Source organism: Catharus ustulatus, chromosome 1 (assembly GCF_009819885.2).
Source record: "Catharus ustulatus isolate bCatUst1 chromosome 1, bCatUst1.pri.v2, whole genome shotgun sequence".
Taxonomy (NCBI): Eukaryota; Metazoa; Chordata; class Aves; order Passeriformes; family Turdidae; genus Catharus; species Catharus ustulatus.
Window position 1 is genome coordinate 29,842,270 of NC_046221.1, and position 26,964 is coordinate 29,869,233.

General features: G+C 40.5%; 1 protein-coding gene across 2 annotated transcripts in view; it reads right to left on the reverse strand.

The window, feature by feature from the left end:
- DGKB (diacylglycerol kinase beta) overlaps positions 1 to 24,244 on the reverse strand; it is a 412,441-nt gene extending 388,197 nt beyond the window's left edge. The window contains exon 1 of one of the 2 annotated variants that reach the window (XM_033067483.1): positions 24,221 to 24,244. The gene's annotated coding sequence lies outside the window, so the exon portion shown is untranslated. Of the gene's footprint in view, positions 1 to 11,940; positions 12,046 to 24,220 lie in introns of those variants that run through there. The other variant, XM_033067474.2, reaches the window with a different exon arrangement.
- Positions 24,245 to 26,964: the final 2,720 nt, after the last annotated feature.

A 26,964-nucleotide genomic window follows, 5' to 3' on the forward strand; every position in this document is an offset into this window, starting at 1 on the left:
AATTTTAGAGAAAAAAGAAACGAACAAAAACTGAACAAAAAAGAAACAAAAGGAAATTCAAGCTGAAACAGGCTTTCCTTTGAAAAAAAAGTCAGCTAATTATGGCTTATTTCTGCAACAACTCTGTGAAAATATTTTCACAGATGGAAAAATTGCATGTAGCTGAAGTTATAAAAAAGCCTCCCTAAAAATTCACAGAAATTGATAAATATAAAGTTGACTGAACACAGAAAAATATCTAGCCACCTGCCTGGCTAGCAAGCTCGTATTTAAACAGAAATCCCTGAAAGTTTATTCATTAAATCAATCAGAAATTTAACTCACATTTACAGCAATTAGACCATCCAAAGGTTTTTGTATCTATTTGGAAAGAAATTGTGAAAGATAGTACACCTAACACAGTAATTCTTATTATTCACTTATTATCAAGTTATGTCATTGATTAAACTGATGAAATGATATTATTTCAATGATCAGAAAAAAAAATCCTCAAAAAACCCAAACCACACAAATAAATAACCGACATAGCTCAAAACACAGAATACATTATAGGTGTTCCCTTGCAACTAACAATTCCTAGTAGAAATGCTAAATATTTTATATTTATTTTATAAATATATATTTTATAAATATATTTTATTTTATAAATATTTTATAGCAAGACTATAGTCAAAATTGTAATCTAAGAATCAGGGCATCCTGTATGGTTGGTGAAAGATTTGGGAACACATTTTCTAAAATCATATCTGGAATGTTACACTACATTGTTAGTTTTTACTCTCTCACTTTTCCACATCATAAAATTGGTGTATTGTTTAGCTACAAGCTAGAAGTGAAAAACTAATTAGTACTTACACAGTGCTTTAAATCTGTAATGTACCAAATAAATTTTAAGTTATCAGAGATTTTCAAAACACAATCTACTTCAAAATACATTTTTCACTGCTATTATTTAAAAATTATATTCATCTCAACATTTCTGAAAGTGGGATATATACTGGATTTAAGTGATGTTAATAAGCACATATCTCTAAAAAGGCAATAAGATCAAGAGGCCACTGTTGGCAGGACTGAGTTATGGGAAGGCTCTTTATGACCTCTGTCATGTGTGAGTAGACGTGGCAGATTTTGTACTGATTCATCAGTAGCAATATAGCTTACATCAATCATTGCTTTTCAGATTTGGAGAAGACATAAATATTTGGGGAAAATGCACTGAGACAAGAAGAATCAGGAAATTATTCAAAAAGTAAAAGGACTTATTTGTTTTCTTTGTTTTATTTATGAATGCCTTTATATCTACTGTCAGTATTACTGATGTTACCTGGATATTTTCTCTGGAGAAAGGGAGAGCGTATGATGTGATTTATATCACAAAATAACTGTGCTGCAGAAATAATTATTCAAATCTGACTGAGCAACCTTTTCGCACTCCTCACAAGCAGTGCTGGCAAGACAAACCATCAAGGGACCCACACTCTGGATGAAGGCTGTATACAGGCACACGCTACCACACCCAAGGGCTGAGGAACAGATGTACAGTGACAGTGTTCAACATTATCCCAAACCTTAACTACAGTAATTTCACGAATACAAGCCGCACCAATTTGACTAAGATTTTGCTCCTAAACCGGAAATGCGGCTAATAATCAGGAGCGGCTAATACAACCTCAGAAGTGCCTGCCAGAGTGCTGAGCCGAGCAGCTGCAAAGTCGGCATTTTGCGATTGTTACAAATCGCTACTCTGTTGCACCGCGGGTGGAGCCTGGCTCCCTGTAGGCAGCACGGGGGGCGGGGAGAGAGGCGGGAGAGCTCTCTTTCCTCCTCTGCCCCAGCCCAGGGGAGAGACGGGGGGGGCCCGGCGCCGCCATTGCTGCGGCCCGGGGAGGAGAGGGGGGACCCGGGCCGCCCCTACCGCGGCCCGGGGAGGGGGGGGGAAGCCCGCGCCGCCATTGCTGCGGCCCGGGGAGGGGGGGGGGAAGCCCGCACCGCCATTGCTGCGGCCCAGGGAGGGGGGGGGAAGCCGGCGCCGCCATTGCTGCGGCCCGGGGAGGGGGGGAGAAGCCCGCACCGCCATTGCTGCGGCCCGGGGAGGGGGGGGGGAAGCCCGCGCCGCCATTGCTGCGGCTCGGGGAGCCGACAGGAGCCCCGCGCTGCCATTGCTGTGGCCCGGGGAGCCGACGGGAGCCCCGCGCAGCCATTGCTGCGGCTCGGGGAGCCGACGGGAGCCCCGCGCAGCCATTGCTGCGGCTCGGGGAGCCGACGGGGTGCTTTGTCCCCGCCCGCCGGCGCCGCGGCAGGAGCGGGGAAACTCCGTCCCTGCCCGCCGCCGGCGCCACGGGCGCGGGAAAGCTCCGTCCCCGCCCACCGCCGCTGCCGTAGGAGCGGGGGAAGCTCCGTCCCTGCCTGCCACCGTGGGGCAGCGCCGACCCGGGGTGACCGAGCCCAGTGGCAGCGGCGGCCGGCCCCGAGCGGCAGCACCGGGCTGGGCCATCTGGCCCTGTCAGCGGCCCCTAGCGGGCCAAGCCTGCACAGCCTTAGCTCAGCCAGTAAACCCCGCCCTCCCGCGGTTCTGTTACTAATTGCACGCGGGTCCTCGCTGCGAACGACAGAGCGGCTTATATTCGTGTGCGGCTTATCTATGGACAAAAACCGAAATATTTGCCAAGACCCAGAGATGCGGCTTATAATCAGTGCGGCTTGTATTCGTGAATTTACTGTACTCCTTGCAATGACATTTCAAGACAACACAAGTTTGAAGGCTTTGACAGCACAGGCTTTGAGACAGAAGCGATAAAAGAAGGGATTGTACAAAGCAGAGAAGCACCAGTCTAGCAATGTAGCTATTGCCCATTTGTTCTGACTTTCTCATAATTACCAACCCATCAATACCTAGAACAACTCTTCTTCCCTTCTAAGGAAAAATTGTCTAACAATACTATGTATCCACATCCTGATTAAATGCAAAATTCACTGGGATCTTTTATCTGATCTCATCTGCGTGTACTTCCCAGCAGGCAGCAACAGTCTCAGTATTCCTGCAGCACACAAAGCATATGACATTTGTGTCACAAAGGCCTTTGTTGGTAACCAGAACAACAGATAATTTATCTATTATTTCTGATTTTTCAGATTTTCCATTACACGTTGCACATGTTTTATAAATGCTCAGTTTCGCTTGCCTCCATCTCATCATGGAGGAGATGTCAGATCAAAAGAGAATTTAATAACACAAAGAAAAATACTTTCTCTTTTAGCCACTTGGTTATTTCAGAAGAAAAGAACACTAGAAGCAAACTCTGCCATCTATAAAAGAAATGTGGAGACAAGCCTTTCTCAACTACTTCTCTGAAAAAGTGTAGATTTGTCTGAAGTATCCACCATGTTAAAAAAATCTACTCCAGGGTTGAGTGGGAAATTGAAATAGAGGATCATCTTCCCATTTATTTTTGAAGAGGCAATCATGGAAGAGTATTAAAAGCAATCTGAAAGGGAACTTGCAATTTCCCCTTTGTGGATGATTGTTATGTGAGGACTGATCTGAGCTAATGCCAAGATGTGATTAACTTAAAATTGAAGTTGCCACTGCAAAAAAATTAAATTCCAAATAAAACTGTTATTTTAAAAAATTCTTCAGCAGAAAAAAGTATAAAAATAACAAAATACATAAATACATAATTCATAATCAGAAAGACATATGACACAAAAGTTAAATCTAAACCCCTTGACAAAAACAAAACAAACCCAAAACCAATCAGTATCTAAAGAGCAAAAAGTACCACTAAAAAAGCACAATCCAAAAAACCCCCACCACTTACTAGCTATTCATAGGAAGTCCCACAGAATAAGGGTAAATTACAGTAATTTCACGAATACAAGCCGCACCAATTTGACCAAAATTTTGGTGGAAACCCGGAAGTGCGGCTAATATTCCGGGGCGGCTAATCTATTAACAAAATTCTAAAAGCTGCCAACACGGAAGTGAGAGCCCGCGGCAGCCCCAAGCCAAGCTGGAGCCCGGCCGGCCCCGGCAGAGGTGGGAAAGCCTGGCAGAGGCGGGGCCAGCAGTGTGGGGGGCGGGCGGCAGAGCCTGAGCCAGCAGGGCGGGGGAGCCCGGGAGAACTGGGGCTAGCAGTGCAGGGGAGCATGGCAGAAGCAGGAAGGCCGGCGGGTGGGGCTGCCTGGCAGCGGGGGAAGCCCAGCATAATCGGGGCCAGCAGCGTGGGGGAGCCCGGCGGTGCGGGGGCCTGCAGTGCCGGCCAGGGCGAGGAAACGCGGCGGTGGTGCAGACGGGAGGGGGCGGCCGGCGAGCGTGGTGGCGGCGGCGGCAGCCCTGCCGGCGGGGCGAGCGAAAGCGGCGCTCGCGAAAGCGCCGCCCGGCGAGCGAAAGCGCCGCCGCTCGCCGCGAACCGCGAGCCGCGAAAGCGCCGCCGCGAGCCGCGAACCGCGAAAGCGCCGCCGCGAGCCGCGAACCGCGAGCCGCGAAAGCGCCGCTCGCGAAAGCGCCGCCGCGAGCCGCGAACCGCGAGCCGCGAGCCGCGAGCCGCGAGCCGCGAGCCGCGAGCCGCGAGCCGCGAACCGCGAACCGCGAGCCGCGAGCCGCGAGCCGCGAACCGCGAACCGCGAACCGCGAGCCGCGAGCCGCGAACCGCGAGCCGCGAAAGCGCCGCCGCGAGCCGCGAACCGCGAGCCGCGAAAGCGCCGCCGCGAGCCGCGAACCGCGAAAGCGCCGCCGCGAGCCGCGAACCGCGAGCCGCGAAAGCGCCGCTCGCGAAAGCGCCGCCGCGAACCGCGAACCGCGAGCCGCGAGCCGCGAGCCGCGAACCGCGAACCGCGAACCGCGAGCCGCGAGCCGCGAACCGCGAGCCGCGAGCCGCGAACCGCGAGCCGCGAAAGCGCCGCCGCGAGCCGCGAACCGCGAGCCGCGAAAGCGCCGCCGCGAGCCGCGAACCGCGAGCCGCGAGCCGCGAAAGCGCCGCCGCGAACCGCGAGCCGCGAAAGCGCCGCCGCGAGCCGCGAGCCGCGAACCGCGAGCCGCGAACCGCGAGCCGCGAGCCGCGAACCGCGAGCCGCGAGCCGCGAACCGCGAGCCGCGAAAGCGCCGCCGCGAGCCGCGAACCGCGAGCCGCGAAAGCGCCGCCGCGAGCCGCGAACCGCGAGCCGCGAAAGCGCCGCCGCGAGCCGCGAACCGCGAAAGCGCCGCCGCGAGCCGCGAACCGCGAGCCGCGAAAGCGCCGCCGCGAGCCGCGAACCGCGAGCCGCGAAAGCGCCGCTGCGAGCCGCGAACCGCGAAAGCGCCGCCGCGAGCCTCGAACCGCGAGCCGCGAAAGCGCCGCCGCGAGCCGCGAAAGCGCCGCGGGGCGGGCGCGGCGCGGGGCGGGGAGGCGCTCGCGAGGCGCGGCGCGGGGCGAGCGAAAGCGGCAGCGGGGCGGACGGCGAGCCCGGCGGCGGCAGCCCTGCCAGCCGGGCGAGCGAACGCGGCAGCGGGGCGGTGCTGACGGGAGAGGGGGGCCAGCGAGCCCGGCGGCGGCGGCAGCACCACCCGGCCAGCCCCGCCGAGCCGTGGCGCTGAGCTGGGCCACCCGGCCCCGTCGGCAACCATGAGCGGGCCGAGCCTTCCTGGCCCCGCCCCGAGCCAGTAAAGCCCGCTATGCCGCGATCCTGTTACTAATTGGCCAATTTGTGAAAGCTGCGCACGGATTCTCGCGACGAACGAAAGTGCGGCTAATATTCGGGGTGCGGCTTATCTATTGACAAAGACAGCAACATTGTCGAGGCACCGGGGGTGCGGCTTATAATCCGTGCGGCTTGTATTCGTGAAACTACTGTAATGTGGCTGGCTGTACAACAGCACAGTTTCAAATGCAGAAAAATTTCTGTTATTATTCCGCCTTTTAAAACTATCAAACCAAGGTTTTTATTAGTGTAATTAACGTACTGGTGTTCCTCATCTTTGTTTATTTGGGGTATTTTTAATTTTTTTACTATTATACACCATGTTTGCCTATAGGTAACAGAATCTCAGACTGTTTTCTTCCTAAGCTTATCGCAGCTCACAGTAGTATCTACAAAATCTGTACGATGTCCTTGGTTAAAATTTTACTATTTAGTGGTTTTGCATATATTTAGGGATTCACTAATTCCCCTGAAGAGTGAAAGAAATAACAGAATCAGCTTCATTCCCTCATGTGTGTTCACTGACAAGATTAAAAGCAATAAATCATATTTTCTGAGAGGAACATAAACTACAATTTAGACCACACTCAGCAGGTGAACATGCTTACTAAAAAGGCACCAGACTTACACTGGTGCTGATCAGAATTATGCTGTTTTACAGGTTTATACCTCTTAATATGATCTTGAAAATACACAATTGAGGAAATGGAGAATATTCAAAACAATGCAAAATCAGCTTATTTTGAAACACTAATGAAGGAATTAGCTTCACATTTGTGTTATATTCTAAAAGCACATAGTTAATATTCATTAATCTGAATATTAATCCTTTCTGCATTGTTTACAAAATATTTTTAATTAATAGAATATACAATATAACCATAAAATCATCAGAGTGAGGGCTGACTACAACTTATTCTTTATATTTTCCAAAACAGATTATTCCTTACACTACTATAAATTGATAGGTTACTTAAATCTGTGCCTGAAAATCCTGGGCTCTTCTATATTTTTTTGCAAATATTTATTCTTTTCTAAAGTACTGAAGGTTCCAATATAGAAGTCATGAAAATATTATAAGCTCTAACAGAATTCAAAACATGAACAGAATCTGAAATCGCACAGCTATATAATTCCACTAATGTTACTATTTTTCAAAAATCAAAATTTATACTTGCACATGAAGTACATTATTTTCTCATTTATACTGATCATGAAAAAGCTAATAAATTATCTTTTAGTGGTCAGATAGTAAAGCAAGTTTTAAAAAGGATTTAAATTTTAATATGGCCTCAATCCCACTGCCTGTCAGTGGCAACCAGATATGATTTGTCAGAGTTTATATTGCAAAGGCTCATCAGAGTTAAACGAACCTCTCAGAGGTAAAATCCTGGTGTGATAGAACCAGTTCTGGATTTTTCAACAACATGGTCAAAAATAATTTTTTTTTGTCTAAAGGACACAAGACTTGGACACAGCTGTAATGGAACATGCTTCACCTAGGAAGGAGTACAAGGAAATTGGACTTGGAAATTTCAGAAGCCGGAAATAGCAGATGGCAACTTGTCCTATCAGAGGGAGCAGTGTCTCTGCCCTTGCCAATACACCCCTCAGCCTCTGCTGGCTGCTGAATGGCTTTTTACAGAAACGTAGAATCATTTGTGTTGAAAAAGACCTCTAAGATCATTGAACCCAACCTGTGACTGATCACCATCTTGTCAGCTAGACAAGTGCCAAATCCAGTCGTTTCTTGAGCACTTCCAGGGATGATGGCCTCACCTCCTCCCTGGGAAACCCATTCCAATGTTTAACATGAAGAAATTCTTCCTGATATTCAACCTGAACCTCCCCAGTGCAGCTTGAGGCTGTGTCCTGTCCCTGATTGACTGGGAGAAGAAAATAACCCGCACCTGGCTACAGCCTCCGTTCAGGCAGTTGTAGAGAGCAATAAGGTCTCCCCTGAGCCTCCTTTTCCCCAGGCTAAACACCCCCAGCTCCCTCAGCTGCTCCTCACACAGCTTGTGCTTCAGACCTTCAGCTCCACTGCCCTTCTCTGGACACTCTCCAGCACCTCAACATTTTTCTTGAAGTGAAGGGGCCAGAACTGGACACAGGATTCAAGGTGTGGCCTCACCAATGCTCTGTCCTGGTCCTGCTGGCCACACTATTTTTGATACAAGCCAGGCTGTCACTGGCCTTCTTGGCCACCTGGGAACACTGAGAGCTCATGTTCAGCTGCCTGTCCACCAGTAACCCCCTGTCACTTGCTACCATTGTCTGGAAAGCTTTCCCTAAGCCTGTAGGACTGCCTGGGATTGTTATGACCCAAATGTAAAACCTGGCATCTGGCCTTCTTGAACCTCATACAATTGACCTCAGCCTGATCCAGCCTGTCCAGATCTCTCTGCAGAGCCTTCCTGCTCTCCAGCAGATCAACAGTCCCACCCAACAGAGTGCCATTCACAAACTTACTAAGGGTGTACTCAATCCCCTCATCCAGATCATCAAAAAAGATATTAAACAGGAATGGGCTGACACTGAGCCCTAGGGAACCCCACTGGAGACCATCTGCCAACAGGATGTGGTACAATCGACCACCACTCTATGGGTCCTGCCTTCCAGTTTGCTTTTAACTCAGGTTCTTAATGGGAAAAGCCAGCTCCTGCAGCCTCATGCCCTTCCTACCTCACTTGCAGCTAGAATCCATCTGCAGAGCATATGCCAATCTTCTGCTCGTACTATACTAGGGTAAGATCTTTCAGCTAAAGCTGAGCCTCAATTACGTTTGGGAAGAGGAGAAGTTTTCTTAAAACTCACTTCTAGATAGACATAAGGCATTGTAGAGTGATCTGACATGGTACAGAGTACCATGTGAAAGAGAGTACAGAGTGAAAGAGAGCCAAAGGACCACACATTCCCTTATTGGTTGCTACTTGAGCCCTTTAAGCAAAGGGTGGGCATTCATAACAACTTCATTGCACTGCACTGTTGAATGAAATAATGGTGTGAAAACTTACAGTTCTTCAACATATATTTTCCAAGAGAAATTTCGCCGAAGCTTAAAATGCTTTTAAAGTACAGTAATTTCACAATTATAAGCCGCACTGAGAATAAGGCGCACTTCCGGGTGTCAGCAACTTTTCATTCTTTGTCCTTATATAAGCCGCACCTGATTATAGGCAACACGTTACAATACAGAGTGTGATAAAAGGTATCTATTCTATCACCATCTCTTGAGGGTGGGGGCAGTGATCCTTAGCTCTGTGGGAGATATTGTGCTAATGAGCCATCCATTGAAACCAGTCGAGGCATTGTTCTTTATCTTTTCATGACCCATCCTTCCCCCAGACAGTCATTTTCTTCTAATGGCCATTGAGTCCCACTGTGTGACTGATAAAATTACTTCATCCCATTGGAAGTTGCTCCAGCCAAGGGGGAAGAGCCCAACATTTCTTACCAAGATAAAATAGAGATTTTGGGACACTGAGAAAACCCCTTTCTCCACTGGACTCCAGAGGAAAACTGGATTTCTCCACATCACCACTGGACCTCCGGAAGCAAACTGCGCCTTCTACAGGAGCACTGCTTCAACTGAATCACATCTGTCGCTGCAGGAGGATGCAGCCACCATTTAATGGGACTGCTACCAACACCCTGCCTGACAGGGTGTCAGGTTGTACTCTGACTTTGTCAGGGTTTGGAGTTTATTTTTTTGTAGTACTGTATTTCTATTTTACTTTCCCTAGTAAAGAACTGTTATTCCTAATTCCCATATCTTTGCCTGAAAGCCCCTTGATTTCAAAATGATAATAATTTGGAGGGAGGGGGTTTACATTCTCCATTTCAAAGAGAAGCTCCTGCCTTTCTCAGCAGACATCTGTCCTCCAAACTAAAACAGCAACTTTTTGTTCTTTGTCCCTATATAAGCCGCACCTGATTATAAGCTGCACTTCGGGTTCGGACCAAAATTTTAGTCAAAATTGTGCGGCTTATAATCGTGAACTTATGGTAATTACAGTAATTTCCTGATTATAAGCCGCACCATTTTGACTAAAGTTTTGGTCCGTACCCAGAAGTGCATCTTTTACTCTGGAGCGGCCAATATATGAATGATGTTCAGAAATTTTCCAACCCGGAAGTGCAAGCCCGCAGCAGCCCTGAGCCAAGCCAGAGCCTGCGTGGCCCTGGCGGTGAGGCGCTGCCACCGCCGATCCGAGCCTGTGATATTTCTCTGTATTTTTTTTGGTGTTTTCAATCTTGTGCGGCTGCACAGCTCCCTGCCCACCTGCCCAGCTCCCCGCCCACCTGTCTGGCTCCCCACCCGCCTGCCTGGCTCCCTGCCCACTCGGCTCCCCCCCGGCCTGCGCGGCTGCCCAGCTGCCCGGCTGCCTGCCCCTCTGCCCACCCGCATGGTTTTGTGGCTGCCCAGTTGCACAGCTGTTTAAAGGCAACACAGATCTGTTGGGAATGCTTGCAAAATGACCACGCTATTGTTCGTATATTTTTCCACTTGTAAATAAAACTTGCAGGGTACACTGCCACAGCTATTGTCTGTATCTTTTTTTGCTTGGAAATAATGTTTCCAAGGTCAGCACCTGCCAGCAAACCCTGCGATCCCGTGATTCTGTTACTAATTGGAAACTTTGTGAAAGTTCGCTGCGAATGAAAGTGCAGCTTATAATCAGGTGCGGCTTATATATTGACGAAGACCTAAATGTTGCCGACACCCGGACATGCAGCTTATAATCAGGTGTGGCTTGTAATCGTGAAATTACTGATCGAACAATGTGCAATTGAGAAAACCTAAATGAACTTATGTATATGACTTGGAAGAGAGCAGCTAACTTGCTTAAGACCTCAGGACAATTATTTTAAAAGCAGATGACCTATTCCCCTTTTTTTATGGATGTAGAGAAGGAAAGTTTTTGTTTGGTTGGTTGGTTTTGTTTGTTTGTTTTGGTGTTTGTTTTTTTGAGATAATGTACATTGGGATCCACAGCATTACAGAAACTTTTCAAGCCTATATTTAGAGAAGTTAAAACTCAGTCTGATTTACTGATCTTAGTACAATAAGCACTAAAGGTGTAATGACTACTGCTGTTAACCTGATAGCTTTTCCCCTCACATGGGATTGTTTTTTAACTACTGAATATATATGCCTGTCCTCAAACTTTACATATAAAATCTTGCTTCAATATTGTATTTTTTCATTATGTCCCAGGAATACATATTAGCTAAATAATAACTTTTTTTTTAAAATCCAGTTTTACAATTAAATTAGTCTCACTTGGTGAACAACTGAAGAACAGAATAATTATTAATGTAAAAGGAAACCTATAAATTCATCATTGTTCTTATTAATACCGAGTGTTTTATTTGATAAATTACTAAAATGTTATTTTGAAGTAATGATTAATTTTAAGATAAGTATATTTGTCTTAAATGGTGTCTTAACAATGTTGTTTAGAAATCAACAACAGCTAATAGTTTTAACTGAAATCAGGATCAGGAGAGCCATCCCTTAATAAATCTTCTCACTTAGGCTTGCATAAATGACAGCAAAGCAAACATGCAAACTTCCCATAGGAGTTTATGATCTGCTTAGGGATTACTAGAAATTCAAATATATATGGGAAAAAATTATCTAGGTGTTTTTCCATGTTGATATCATGTTGGTTTAAACTGCTAATATAAAATAAATCTATAAAAAAACACTATACTTGGTGACCATATTTGCAAAAAAAGTAATATATAGATTAACACAGGAAATATTGCTGATATTTCCAGAGAGTTCAATTTTCTCAAGCTGTTATGCTGACACCAAGTAGTACCTCTGATGTGGGAAAGCACAAACATTAAAATCAGTAGAGATCACACAGATAAACAATGAAAAAATAAACTATATCTGTGGGTGATAAAATATAGTTTAAAAAAGGAAAGAAAAAGTGCAGCACATCACAGATTCTGTGGCTTCATTAAAAGAAAAACAGAATTACATAAAGTTGGAGAGATTGTTTTAAATTAAAAGAGCAGAAAGAATCACATATGAAAAAAAAACCCATCCTTTTTATAAGTTACATTACACACACACTACTTCCAAATGTTTCATATGTCTTTGGACATAAAATCATGCCATACTTTTGAGAAATATATCAAACATTAGTTTTCTGCATACAAATGCTTCTATTTGAGAGAATATTTTTTTTCTTCTTTTTACTAGTTGAAAAGTAAGAGCATATTATATTTGAAATATGTTGTTCTTACCTGTCTTGAAAAGCTAGCTTGTCACTTGTTTAGAAATACCTTGATCCGATGCCTGTAACAATTCATCTAACCTTAAGTGAAACCCTATGCTGGGGGAGATGTTTTCAGTTCTATTACTTTTTATACAAAAAAAAAATAGATGACAGATCCTTTTTACAAGGTAGCCTAGAGTGTCTAGTTCTTGTCACAATGTTGTCATAGTGACAGTGACATCAATATACTTCATGACAATCAGTACAGCAATTTTTCTGGAGACAACACCAGCGTTGATTCCTGAGTGTATTTTGTATTGACTTCCTTTTCAAGTCTCATTAGATAATTTCGTTTTGCACTGTTCTTTAATTCAAATGCGACTGCCTTAATTATTGTGGTTGTAAGCAGCCTGGTTAAAAAAAGCAAACAAACAAAAAATACTGAAACTAAAATATTACAAAACTAAAAGAATACAAAACAAAAAAGTTTGACCACAAAATTTCTTTTAACAAATTAAAGTCTCTGGTGTTTGTTAGTATAAGAGAGAGACCTCCTAAATCTGATTCTATGACTCTATATTCATAATATATTTTTTCAAGTAAGGGTTATTTACAGTATAAAGTACTATACATACAGTAAAAGGAGAAGAAAATGGTCGCCTAGAAAAAGGTGATATATTCTCAGTCTCAAGTCTATTTTTCTGGGAAAATTCTGTATGTCCACTAAAATTCTGCTGTTTCAGGATCGTTCTTCACATCATTATAGTAGCCATTTTCAATCCACAACTTGTCACCTTCCTGAAACTTTTCACATTTTCTGTCAGTAAGTGCTACATGATATATAAGTTCCCAAGACATGAAGTGTATAGTCCACACTTTTTTCACCTCTTACTGATCTAATCTGCCGAGGCAACAAATTAGTGCTAATTGTTGAGTTCTCTATTGACAATATAAATAATTTTCAGACAACAAATTGTAAACTTTGCTGTTAACTTCAAATTCTTCCTTCAAGTGGAATGACTGTAAAAAAAATCTTTTCTGATGTTAATACTCACAAACAATAGCTTGAATCCTGAACCACACCACCTGCTTTTCCTTTTTTTATTGCACACATTAAGTGGGAATCAATCCAATACATCTCTCTAGTTCTAAATAAAAATGAAATAACATTCTACTACTAAATAAATCCAGTATGTTCCCATATCTTGAACATTTGATGTATTTGTAACTGCAAACATTTGAAATAAAAGCCACAATTGTAAAAAGAGAATTAAAGAAAACCAGGATAACTTTTAGAAACAAGCTTCATTTCCTATCACTCAATATTAGCCACACTAGGTCTGTAGTTCAGGTTAGTCAACTGTACTCCACACAACCTGAAAAGGCAATTCACTCTGCTCACTGGGATCACTCATCCTCCAGAGGTGCCTCTAACCATTAACTACATCTATATTAGTTATTTCTACCGTAACCTATAGTTATCTCAGATTAATTGTTTTGCCTGGGTTTCTTAAAAAGCTCATCCTGCCATAAATAAATATGGATTCATATATACTACACCCAGTCAAATGTTCAGGTAGCAGATTTAGAGGAGAAAAGTTACTACTATCTATAATTAGCTATAATCAAAGACTTTGTAAGAAATAAATGCTTTTAAAAATCAGAATATAGGTGTTCACAAAGGAGCAACAGCTACTCTCAATACCCTCTTCAATAGCTACTCTCAAGTGGTCAAACCACAGCCTTTTTCTCAGGATGCTCCTAAATAAAGACACGCAGAACAATTCTAGTTTCAGTGCTTAGGTTACCACATCTAATTTTAAGGTTATACTCAGCAGAAAGGCTGCCTTTTATTCTGAAATGGAATTACTGCACTACCTGATAAACAAGGCTTAGGCTCTTTGCTATCAGCAGCAGTTAATGGGAGGCCTGACTGCCTCAGGCATTTTATGACTATCCCTAAATGATTATATTATAGGCTCTGAAAAATTTGACCAGAACTATATTATGAAGGATGAGCAACAGATCAGAGTCTTGTCCTATGAGTTTGTACCTGGCATAAAGTCAGGTGTATTTATATCATAGTATTCATATGCTTAAGCAGAAAACCAACCACACTGATTTAACCATGCAAATTGTGAATAAGTAGTCTAAGTAGTGCATTAAGGATTCCAAACAACAACAAAAAAAGTTTTATTTCCTTATAAAGTAAACTTACAGGAGAAAAAATATTATTTAAAATTTTTAAAATTACTAAATTGAAAAACATTGTTGATAGCATTATAAATATTGGAATATTTTAGTAGTTATTTTTAAAGTTGTTCTTCAAAGCTGATACCTTTCTTTGTCGATTACTCATCCAGAAGGCCAACAGCAAGACAACATCTACCAGCTGCTCCTCTTAATCATCTGACACTGAGTTCTTCATGTTATCATTATATAACATGTCATTCCTTTACAGAACAATACAAGACAGAGGCTCAGTACTGACCTGAAATTATTCTGACTGCTTTAAAAGTCAAAGGATCTCATTTAAACACCATAGTGACATTAGAAACAATTTTTCTTCAAAGTAATAAGAACAACTGTGAAAATAATAGGAAACCTAAATATACAGGACAACTGAAGCTATAACTTCTCAATTTAATCAGAGAGCAGTCCTACCAGTCCTGTTTTGGGATACTCTCAATTATCTTTTAGGAAAATGAAAAAGGTATTTATTGCAGGTTCAAGAACTCTAATTATAAAACATTAGCAGTATCTGGAAAAAAAACCGAACAACCCAACAAAAGATCATTAATGTACTGCAATTTTGCAAGAACCAAATGTGGGATGATCATATACATCTTTTTATAACACAAAAGAAACTTGAATGCACATTTTAATGTGGAGATTCTCTTTTTTCTTTTTTAACTCAAGTAAGCTTTATATCCACAGTTTTGCAAGAAGAAATTTGTGAATGGTTATACATTTTAATTATATAAAAGTGTATATTTTCAAATAATAAAGTTAGAACATTTCTTAAGATATATATATATGTATAAGAACTTAAGTAATAGATTTTGCAATATGATATTAAGAATCAGAGCAGAGAAGGTACCTGGTCTCCTATATATTCATAATCTCTGTATTTAAAGAACTGACAGAGAACCTGAAGCTTTTTCCTCATGGCGTTTTATTGACTCATAACCTCCTCATGATGTTGTAACTTTTATGAAATCATAATAATAAAACATCATATAAGAACCTCTTACAAAAAATGTTGATATTATTAAAGATAGTAAGTTTAAAATAAATTAATCAAAACAAGTCCAGTTTAGAAATCTCATTGTGCAAAAATAAATGGCATAGGAAAACAAATGAAGAAATTACACGAAAAGTCAGTTCTGTTTAAATGAAAATTTCTCATCAATCTCATAGCATTGTATACCATTGATCCCTAAGAAAGCCAGTCAATTTTTAGCCATCCAGTGTTGGAAACTGATACTACACATCAGTATGAATCCATACACTTTAAATACAACTTTTTTTTTTTTTAATTATCTTATACAATAGTTCTAAACCTACTATGCTTCACTCTGGTCAGTGTGCTGAAGAAAATATCTCTGCTAGAGGTTTGTAATAGCTATCAAAGGCCAGATTTTTAGCTTTCAAAATGTGAAATTGCTCGTCTTGCTCTCTGCAAAACATCTCAATAAAGAAATGAAATGCTTACCATCCCATGGTTTATTTCAACAATCAGGGCATACACAGAACGACCAGAATTAATTTATTTTAGAGAAATTCCTTACTAGTCCATAGCAAAACAGTTCGGGTGTAACAGTGTGCACAACTATTGTTGATAAGGGTGCTGAACAGCATTTCCATGAAATTGCTCAAGGTACCACACCATAGCAAATACTTACAGGGTCCATGCAGCCTCTTTAAAATTCATAGCTAATGCACTACTATTTTTATATGTTAGGTATATAGCCTGATTTAGACTCTTCCTTGCAGAAAATTTCTATTTACAACATAGTATCACAGACATGAATGACTTACATTTAGTTTTTAGAACACATTATTTCTTCCTCAAGCTCAGCAAAGATGCACAGGTGTCATCAAATCCCCGACTTATGTTCCAGAGGCCTCTGACACTGGCCAACAAACCTGTACTTGAATGTAACCTCTCTCTTATACATTTGAGTTTGTACACAATAAGAGGGAATTCTCTAGTCAGATGTTGGACTAGAGATAACTACAGAGAAAATAGATAGTAGATAAGCTTGTAGCGCAAAGATGAATCTGTGGGAATATTACGTTAAGGTAGATCCAGCTGCTTCTGGTAACTATAGGTTTAAAATAGACTATTCCAGGTCTCTTAAAATGACTAAATATTCTTGTGTACTCACTACAGCGTTTCCATTACTGATATTGCTGCTTAGTAACAGGATTACTAGACTTTTTCCACTGTTTATGTTTAATTTAGTATCCATATCTGAAGAGAGGAATTTATTCTAAACTAACTTATTTTCAGTTGTGATTCAATTTAAATTATAATCCAGACATAATGTGATGAAGCTTGTTTTTGTTGCTGGGATGTAAGAAAACAACACCTACAAACACTGCTTCCTTGCAGACATAGTACATTTAGGCTGGTTTTATTTGTGCTATACTGCCTTTAGTGAGCACTATCTTTATAATTTCCAGACCTGCTTTCAGGTCTGGGACCAGTTCTTTATCCATGATGATGGTTCCTTCCCCTCATGAATTAATGGATACTGCCAAGAAAACATGCAATGCAACACAAGAGTTCAGGACAGGTATCTCAGACTATAAAGATCAGCCTAACAGCAGCTCAGGCTCACAAAACACACTGTGTGGGAGAAGCCTGAGAAACTGGAAAGAGACGGAACTGACAAGCGGCATATGACAAGATAGTGCCCTGAAGAATCATCTTCTAAATGGAGGACTGAAAACCTGATCCTTTTGTTCAGTCTTCTCTGCTACCGTTCAGAGTGACAACCAAGCATATATTTCTATTGAAAATTTGTGTGCAGTATACTTGAGAACACCTATGGTGTTTCTCTACTGTTTCATTAAAGCTTGGAGTATGATGCACACATCAGACAGCTGACTGCTTTTCCTCCTGTAACCACTGATTCTAACCCACCACTCAATCCTTTCAATTATACTCTACTGCATCACACATGACAGCTTCACTTCCAACTCCAGCTTTAACCACACTCATTGTGATGCACACACTAACAAAAGCATTGAACTGAATTCCAAGAATGGTCCTTTTTTATTTTCTGATGACCTCCTATGATTTCAGGTATCAGACATTTTCTTTACTATGTTATGTAGAAGTTTAGTTATTTATTTTAATAAACTCAAACCTGACATTTGGATTTAAATTGTTTTTATCCTTCTAAGTCTTCCATTCCCAGTGCTTGTTTTATTGATGCTCATATGAAAATACACTTAGGTTATTATTTCTCTCTTCCTTCCAATGCATTTCACAAGAGAGCTTTTATCTTCTTTTAGTCTACTAGTGACAGGGACAAAAGCAGTACTTCCAATAAAATAGAAGTTGGGGAAGTAAAATATAAATGAACTGGTGAAAGTGACTTATCTCAAAAGTAATCCTACCCACTGCTGCGATCAGAGACAGAAGTTTTGGCTGTGTAAAATAACAGTGAGTCATTATATATTAATATTCTATATTAATATAATTAGAAGAGCTAAGGTGTCCTGTTTGTCTCAAGGACACAGGGCTCTTTTTGCCCTTCTAATTATTAGAAGTTTCAAAATGCAGAAATAGATGGGCATTAGGAATCATCTAATCACTCTACAGTTACACCATAACCCAACAGGAAAACAAATAGCCAATTAAAAAACCCAAATAAAATCAAGGAGCTGTAGACACCCTTAGCCTAAGTGGTAAAAGAGAATGATAGTAAATAGCTCTTGGGGCAGTATATTCACAGAATGAGATGAATTGGAAGGGACTTACAAGGATCACTGAGCCTGGCAACAGGACCATCCCCAAGAGTAACACCATGAGCATGAGAGTGTTGTCCAAATGTTTCTTGAACTCTGTCAGGCTTGGTGCTGTGACCACTCCCCTGGGGAGCCCATTCCAGTGCCCTACCACCCTCTGGATGAGGAGTCTCTTCCTAATATCCAGCCTAAAACTCCCTGATACAATGTCAGGCTGTTCCCTTAGGTTTTGTCACTGATCATCACAGAGAAGAGATTGGTGTCTGTCCCTCTGCCTCCTCTCATGACAATGTTGTAACTGCGATGAGGCTTCCTCCACGCTGAACAGACCAAGTGACTTCAGCTGCTCCTCACACGGCTTTCCCTCAAGGCCCTTTCACCATCTTTGTTGCCCTCCTCTGGACGCTCTCAAACAGCTCAATGTCTTTTTTACATTGTGGCACCCCAAACTACCCCCAGCACTCGAGGTGAAGCTGCCCCAGCTCAGAGTAGATCAGGACAATCCCCTTCCTTGCCTGGCTGTGATGCTGTGCCTGATGCACCCCAGGACAGGGTTGGCCCTCCTGGCTGCCAGGGCGCTGCTGGCTCATGTTCAACCTGACAATGAGCAGGACCCCCAGGTCCCTTTCCATGGCACTGCTCTCCAGCTTCTCATTCCTCAGTCTGTCCATACGTCCAGGGTTGCCTCATGCTAGATGCAGAATCTGGCACTTTCTCCTGTTGAACTTAATACGGGTGGTGATCACCCAGTCTTCTTTGAAGTCAAGCACGCAGGACCAGGGCTAAGTATCAAACAACTCTACAACTGTGAGCTAAATAATAGCTACTATGATGTAGCTATTTAGACTCAAAACTCTTTAATCTACTGATAATGTGACAACAAGCTAGATATTAAGATGTAAAATGAGGAATAGTACATAAAACTGAGACTAATATGACGTTCGTCAATGGTATAATATTCAGTACACCTGTTCAACATTTTTATATGGCTAATTTCCAAGTAATATCTGAAAAACATATTCCATCTAGACTAAAATTATTTAATAAAAGTAGGAAGATATTTTCATATCAGAGGAGTTCTAAGTATATTTGGACTTCACTGTAGAAAGGCAAGACAAAACAGAACAGAAGATACATAAAGATGTACAAAGATTGAAAGCTGTATTTTACTGCTGTAATAAACATAACTATGTGCTTATACGAGCAAAAAGGAGAAATGCTCATTCCCCCTCACCTAAACTTGGAAGGGAATGTATTGCTTTAATATATGACTTCAGGGAAGAACTTAAAACAGAAAAAAAGACGGAGGAGAGGTTGATATATACAATAAGATACAAAAGACTATTTAAAAATTTAGAAGGAAACTGAAGTGTCATGTTTCAATGGTTAGTTACTAGAAGCAATTTTCTATTTTGGAGTGTCTTGTGGTTGCTTTTTAAGTAGCCAGTATGGCCAATAATGAAATGCATTTATCTTTGGGCTTCTCGAGTATGACAAGACTTCAACTACTTTAGCTGCTCAGTTAACAAGCAGGGTTACAAATTGTGTAAGGTTGCACTAACTCAATGAGAGCACAACCCATACATAGTTATTTAACTTAGGACTCTCTCCGAATGCAGCTTATAAACTCATGTTATCAGTTTGCTTTCAAGAGGTTTTATGTTTGTTTGAAGACTGCCTCATTTTGTGCTTTTCTCTATGCTGATAAAACCACCACAGTAGAGATATTAGAGGATAAAGATCTATAATTAGCTATTTTTCTTTTCCAAACAATGAATATGCAAGGAGAATACTCCTGCTGAGAAGCCAGCACATTCAATTCTGTTTGATGGAGGATATTTGAGGTTGGTTGAGGAAGCATTTTAAAACCTGTTACAGAGAGATCAACAGGTTTTTATATCTGAAGAATCTAGTTTAACCCAAGGGTTGCTTTAGCCATGGTTAAAGAAAGATGACCTAGATGAGAAAGTAAACAAGTCATATACTGGAATGCACACTATTCCTGAAAACCCTCAAATGGTAAGTGGATTACTATAACTCCCAGAAACTTTACAAGGAAGCATTCATAAGGATACACAGCCATCTAGTGAGTGTTGAAGGATGCTGGAACGGAGCAGATGGCCAGAACAGCCTAATTCTGTTCTGCTGGAGGTACCTACCCCAAGATCCTGGAAAGTTTAATAAAAGCCAACAACTGTAAGCACCTTTGCATGCTTTCTTATGTACGGAACAACTTATAATCTAGGACATTTTTGGACACAAAACTACTATATGGAAAAACAAGCATTTTGAAGAGAAAAAAATGTAATCAAGTGTAATCTCTGAAGGCTGTTCTTGACACCAAAGCAAGCTTTCTGATGACAGCACACATGTTCATGCAGATTGTGACACTAGCACACTTGAGAAATAAAAATAGTTTTCACTGTATATGTGTAAGTCAGACACATGGTTTCTGAGCAGCTGCAAAACCAACACAAACATTTGTGTCATGTAAGTGCCCTTCAAAATGAGTGAACTTGCAAATGCTTACCCATGCTTAACTAGGAGATAAGAGTAAAGTTAAATAGGGCTGAATGTAACGGTACTAAAAAAAATTCCTAGTAGAACTGAAGGTTCAGAAACACAATTTCTGACTGCCTACATGTGCTACCCTGCCTTTACCAAACTGAAAATGAAAAGACTCATTTGCAGCAGGAGATGACAGGGTCATAGCCTATACACATAACAAATTACTACAGCTCCATTAGTGATCTATTTAATAAGCTGTGCTTAATCACTGAGATTCCTGGGAACTTTCCTCTCCATTGCTCACTGTGTATTTGAATTGGTTATAATCTCTGTTTTGAAGATGCATCCATGTGTTTAAGAATACATCATGTAGTCTGGATGAATTTAATTTATAATAACTGGTAGGTAAACTAATCTTGATAGTTATCAGATTCATTTTTAAGCTGAAAAGCTTTGTTGAATCAAATTTCTTACAGATGTGTCCTGACTTTCATTCTGCTCAATATTATTACAGAAAATATTCAATAGGGACAATAATTTTGGCATCACTCAATGTTTTGGTCAACAGAGTAGGAAAATCCCTTTTCTCTGCAGAAAATACCATGCTAGGAGAAGCCTAAGATTTGTTGTAAAATTATTTTAAGATGGAAAAAGAGTCACAAAGAAACCTGAACAAGCTGTCTAAAATAACATAATCAGCTTAAGATTCCTCATGCATATATTTCTACTCAGGTAAAAGAAACAAAAGAAACAACTGATAAGGAAATTCTGTGTATTTTCAACAGTTGTGGTATTGACAAAGTAAAACAGGGGCACTGATATAGCAAAAAGTAATTTACAGACCATCAATGTGAAATATTATGGCAGTAGACCTACAAGCTGCAGCTCCAGGTAAGCACGCTTACCTTTTTTTACCCTTAATTTTGATTTATACAAAATTTACCTTCTTTTAACCACACTCAGAATCATTCACTACAATGAATTTACTCACTTTTTCTTTTTAAAATGGAAGAAACACTGAAACTATCCCTAGAAATTATAAAAACTGTCTCATCACAGCCTTTGGTTCCTCTGAAAAGCAGATGCTTAACTGCATGCTTCATATGCCTGTGTAGGCATATTTGCCTCAACTAAGCAGCCATGCCTTCAGAAAAGGTTAATCTAGAGAACAGCTAATTTCATCCAGCAAAAGCCACTGTGACCTTTAATTGCATATTAACACCTCTGATTTGAGCTGATGACCATTTCCCGGATATGCTTCTCAGACACAGTGCTAGCAGTGAGTAATTCCTGACCTTTAGCCATTGAATTAACACCTCTAATTGTAAATGAGAGAGCATTTAAACCAACACTCTTTCTAATCAAGTAGCTTATAAGACTATTATTTGGCTGGTCTGCTACAGAATATTAAATCTCTTAGACATTGTGAAGGCAATTTTTTTTGCTGAGGCTTTCCTAATTTAAATCCCACAGCATTTGCTCTGACTGTTTGTGCTTTACAAAGCTGTAGTGGGGAAGGTTGTGTCTATGATATTTCTTACCTGCTGAAAGTGTGGTTATATGTCAGTGCTACTTGAATTTTTTGCTACTCATCACATTTTTCCATGTATGCCAAGTCTCAGCCTGTAAGCAAATCACAGCAGGGTGTCTATGGGCATTGTTCATGAAAGACTTGTGTCTCTATGATATTATGATATTGCAGTAGAATTGCCCAGGAATTCACAGTTAGTGGAACTGGAAATATCAAAATCTTTAGTCTCAAGACCAACTAGAAAAAGATGTAGCAACATTTTTCATTTTCAATTCAACAGAAATTTCTGTTGTCTTTTCCAGAAATGCTGAATATTCTTTTGATATTCCTATCTGCCACAGATCTCTACAGGATGTTCAGTACAGGCTAAATGCTATTAGTATCCTCTTCCAAAAACTCCTTCTAGGCTTGCTCAGCTACTGTTAGCTCCCTTCCCCCACCTCTTTCTCCTGATAAAAACCTTGAGGTAAATCCTTTTTTTTTCCCTCCAGGAATTATAAATGCTACCAAATTCATTAAAAGGAGTCCACATCTTAGAAGCTTAAGCTACAGTAATAAACTCATAAATGTATTTAAAGGAAACTGCAAATTCATACATTTTAGGGGATTTCATAAAATAAAGGTAGAACACATTGGAGTTTTAGTGATAGTCATGTTCTGTTGCAGCCTTCGAGAGGATCTGAACTGAAAAAAATAATTTCTTCTAATATATTAATATACTAATTGAAATTATCAAAACTAATTTTTTGGAAAAAGAAATATATGTGTGAACTGGTAAACTCCCTAAAGGAAGTATTTGCCCGACTTTGAGTTGCAGCCCTTAGCTCCAGCCTGTCCACATCTCCAAAACTATTGAACCAGCATCCTGGGCATAGTAACATGGAGAAAAAATAGCTACTATCTAATCTATCTAACATAATTTTGGGTTTGCTCCCTTAAGACCACTAAAACAGCTTGCTGCCTTTTTTGGTTTTTTTTTTTTTTCTTTCCCAGGCTGTGAGGATAACGTGAGGTTTTCAGATCTGTTTATTTTAAAATTATCATATTAGGTAATCAGTTTTGTTAACTGTATTTTTAGCCCAGATATGCTAATGAAATGAGGCACTTAGCCAGCTGAATTTCTTTTATGTTTTTTTTTAATGCTGGAACTCAGGTAAGAAAACGAATGAGCAGTGCCAAATGAATCTTTTAATTAAGGGAACTAAATCACCAAGAGGCTGAAAAAAGGTACTGGTTAGGTTTTTTTGGTCATATACTGGAGTATAAAGATGAATTTAACAGAAATTAGCACAATTCTGACATTCTTAAAAAATATACACCAGATATTTTTTTTCAAAAAAATACCTTCTGTATGTTCTGTTAAACCAATATTCTATTCAAAGCAGTGTAATTGTGTTAACAATAGAAGACATCAATTAGAAGTGTAGAAAGCCAAAATATAGAGGAGATGAATGGAAAACAAAGGCTCACAAGGCTTGATGTAAGCCATAATATTTTAAACATCACTCAAAAATCACAGCAAGAAACACTGTATAAAACCTAGACATACTAAAGATTTTCTCAGCTAAGAACTGAAGAAGTACTAAGGTCTAGCTGCATACCTAAGTAGCTAAAACCCTATATTATAGACTCTGAATACCCTCAAAGAAATTCACATGAAGACCAAAAATTGCCCACATGAACAAGGCTTCAAAGTCAGAGAATATGAACTTAAATGGCTTCCATTTTGAGTACAAAAAAATCTGCAGCTGTTAATGACTAGTGATTTTTGTTTGCTTTATTTGTGATATATATATAGATACGCGTGTGTGTTAGAAATTGTGATTGAAACACACAATTCAGTGGTATCTCAGCCTATATAAAGACCCTTGCAGTCAAACTAGTTATTATGGGTGTAGGCTTTAAACACCTAAGTTGCTTTAAGGATTTGTTAATGACTTACCTCTTACCCACCGAGAATAAGACGCAAAGTCTTTGCTTCTCAAATACCAGACTGTGTTCTACCACTGGATCTCCCTGATTTTACATTAGCAAGTGAAGCACAGAGGCGTTCAAACACACGCTATGGAAACCATTCCTTTCACATCAAAATACACTGACAATCTGCACAGACAAAAGAGGTAACAGCATTATTCAAGCCAGTTACAGCAATTCTGAGAACTACCATATAACAAACCTCATTTTCAGCCCTTTTATTCAAAAGAGCTTATTAAAATGACACAGAATAATGCAGGCCTGGTTTATGCTCCCTTCCCATCCTATTTTCCTCAATGTCAGCACAACTTACAAATGTTTTCTGTCAGCTTTTTCTCTTTATGCCTGTTTTCCACTGTCATCATGCACTTTGTTTTCATCAGTCTCTCTGCCCTTCTCTGACTGTGGTAACTAGATTTCTCCAGCTCCAACATTCTATTAACTACGTGTCCAAAATACTTATGATGTTTGTTTGCCTGCACTCCTGAAGCACTGGCAGTGCAACTGTTTAAAGCCTAGATCACCCAATGAAAATTTTCCAGGCACTTCCTCAGCTTCCTAGCTAAAATCTTCAATACCCTGTTTCTGGCCATAAAAAGTGAAAGGCAAATCATGTATTTTTTAAAAGGATGAGAAGCCAATCCTTAACTGTGGTTACTCAGACTCCAAAGCCTTAAAGAGAAATTAGAGCAAAAAGTTTATTCCATCTGTCTGTCTTCAATAAGGTTAATCCAGGAGCTGCTTGTATGTATGTACTCAGCAAGGCTGCATGGTGTTAATCTGGTTGAAGTGTTAAAATCTCATGAGCAGCTACAGAAACAGAGCTGGGGGGATTGAAACTTTCCTTTGTGCTCTGTCAGTGGAACCTTGCCTGCATGCTGAACCCTTTTCTTTCACTCCTCACCCCCACAATGTGGTCAATAGCAGTGAAATATCTTTGCTTTCAGTAAGTTAATTCCAAAAAAACACTGATAAAATAGGGGGATATTACAGAACTGGAAAAAACCCTCAACTGGACTCCTCACCAGTCCTGAGGAGTATGACAGTAACCTCAAAGCAGAACCAGTTTATATCTGAAAAGTGTCAGACAATTTGTCAATAGGAGAAGAATGGCTACAGCTGCCTGTAGGCAGAAGAATGTAGCTGGGGATCTTTTATTAAAACTGTGGCCTCTATTCACTTCATTCATTTTGTCTAGAGCTCAGTCCCCAGCTTGCTGCTGGCAGCATGTTGTTGCCTGACCTCTATAGTGCACAAATTTTAGCATCAAAATACCCTGACGAAAGCACTTTCAGTCCAGGTTCCTAAGCAATTGAGGTTTGTACAGTAAGACATAAATAAATATACATAGGTTTTTCTTTTAGTCACAGCTGAATATACAGGTTGATTTACACCAAAGAATCACAAACTCTAATAATATTGTGTGCATAAAAGGTTTGTGAAATTCATGGTTAATTGCACTCACTAATGTCTCCCACTGAGCTGAACTCCCATTAGAAAACAGAAAGACAGAAAGAATATGAAAACTCCAACCATGGGGCAGGGGAAGGAGCAGAGACAGTCACCCTTTAATGACAGTTTTCACTATACTAAATGTGAGATAATTCAACCAAGAGACAGGTTTTTATGAAACCATGCTTAATTCATTTTACTGCCAACAGAACCTCTGTTGATGTCTCTGTGCTGTGTCACCCAGTGCTGAAAAATGCTTCTGTCACACTGAAGGGCACTATAGAGTACCTCAGGCTTTCTGACAGACATTGTTCTCACAAAGAAAATACTACATCCTTTCTTATGCAGCTTTTTGAAATCAAATTTCAGGGCAGAAATCACTCAAGAGGAAAGAGAAAGTTGAATGCAAGAACCTTGGTGAATGGAAATAGGAAGATAAAAACAAGTTAAGCAAAGAAAACAGCCAATTGCAATTCAGAATTATTTGCTTAATTTTTGAAAACTTAATGTGAAGAAAAATGTTTGGTATCCATTTGAGGCTATTAAAATGAAAGTATAATCAATAAAACCTTCTTTGTTTTACTAAATTAGTTATAAAAGCCTCAGTGTTACTATTTCTTGCTGACATATTTTTCTTCCTTGCATACTTGTTGGATCTGACCTTATAGTCTAACCAAAAATATGTAAAACAAATGATCTTCCAGGAAAGTTCAGAAATTCAGTTAAGTGGAGGGGATTTAACAAATAAGGTAACATTCTACTTTGGTAACAGTCTGCACTTGAAGATTTGCATGTACTTCAAATGACTTCTGTAGTCCAAAAAATCTGTCTGAATTGGTAAACAAAATGTTGCTGCTACCTAATGCATTCCAACACTTTCAATAAACACTTTCTCACTACAATTTGGTCAGATTCTAAACTCTTTAAAATGATGTTTCGAAAGGAATTTAAAAGTGAACTAGAAAATATCTCAATGCCATTTTATTTAGGCTAATTCTTAATTGTCCAAAACCAGTATCTGTTTGGTGCTCTATTCAAAACATATTTTCTAACTGACTTTGTCATCATGTATATCAATGTGTGCCATTTACAAAAAGAATAGGGATTTAATCTTATTAAATTCACCACGTAAGTGATTCTAATGCATACTTTAAGTTTCATCCTGAAATTCTATTTCTGTGTACATCTTGTTTTCCTCATGTTTTTGTGGTTGACTCCTTATTTATCTGACTAGGTGTGAGTCACTTTAATATATGTATATTTTAGTACTTTAGAGTTTATGAAGCATTTGCTTGTGCAGATGTCTGAACATATTGCTGTACAAGTGCAAATATCAATATGGTACAGGGTTCTTCAGAATTTTTAAATTAATAGGTTTCTGTTTAGGATATTATGTAACTGATAGGAATTATACTCAGTACTGAAATACAAAAGAAATCTCTGACTATATTATGACTTCAACAGTATTTCATTAGTAATACTTACACTGAATAGATCTGTAAATTCATACTGGTTCAAGTAACAGGAGGAAAATCAACATAAAGAAGGAAGCAAAAGGAGAAGAAAGTTAAATAAGCTACAGCAATGAAGGAAAAGGGAAAAATG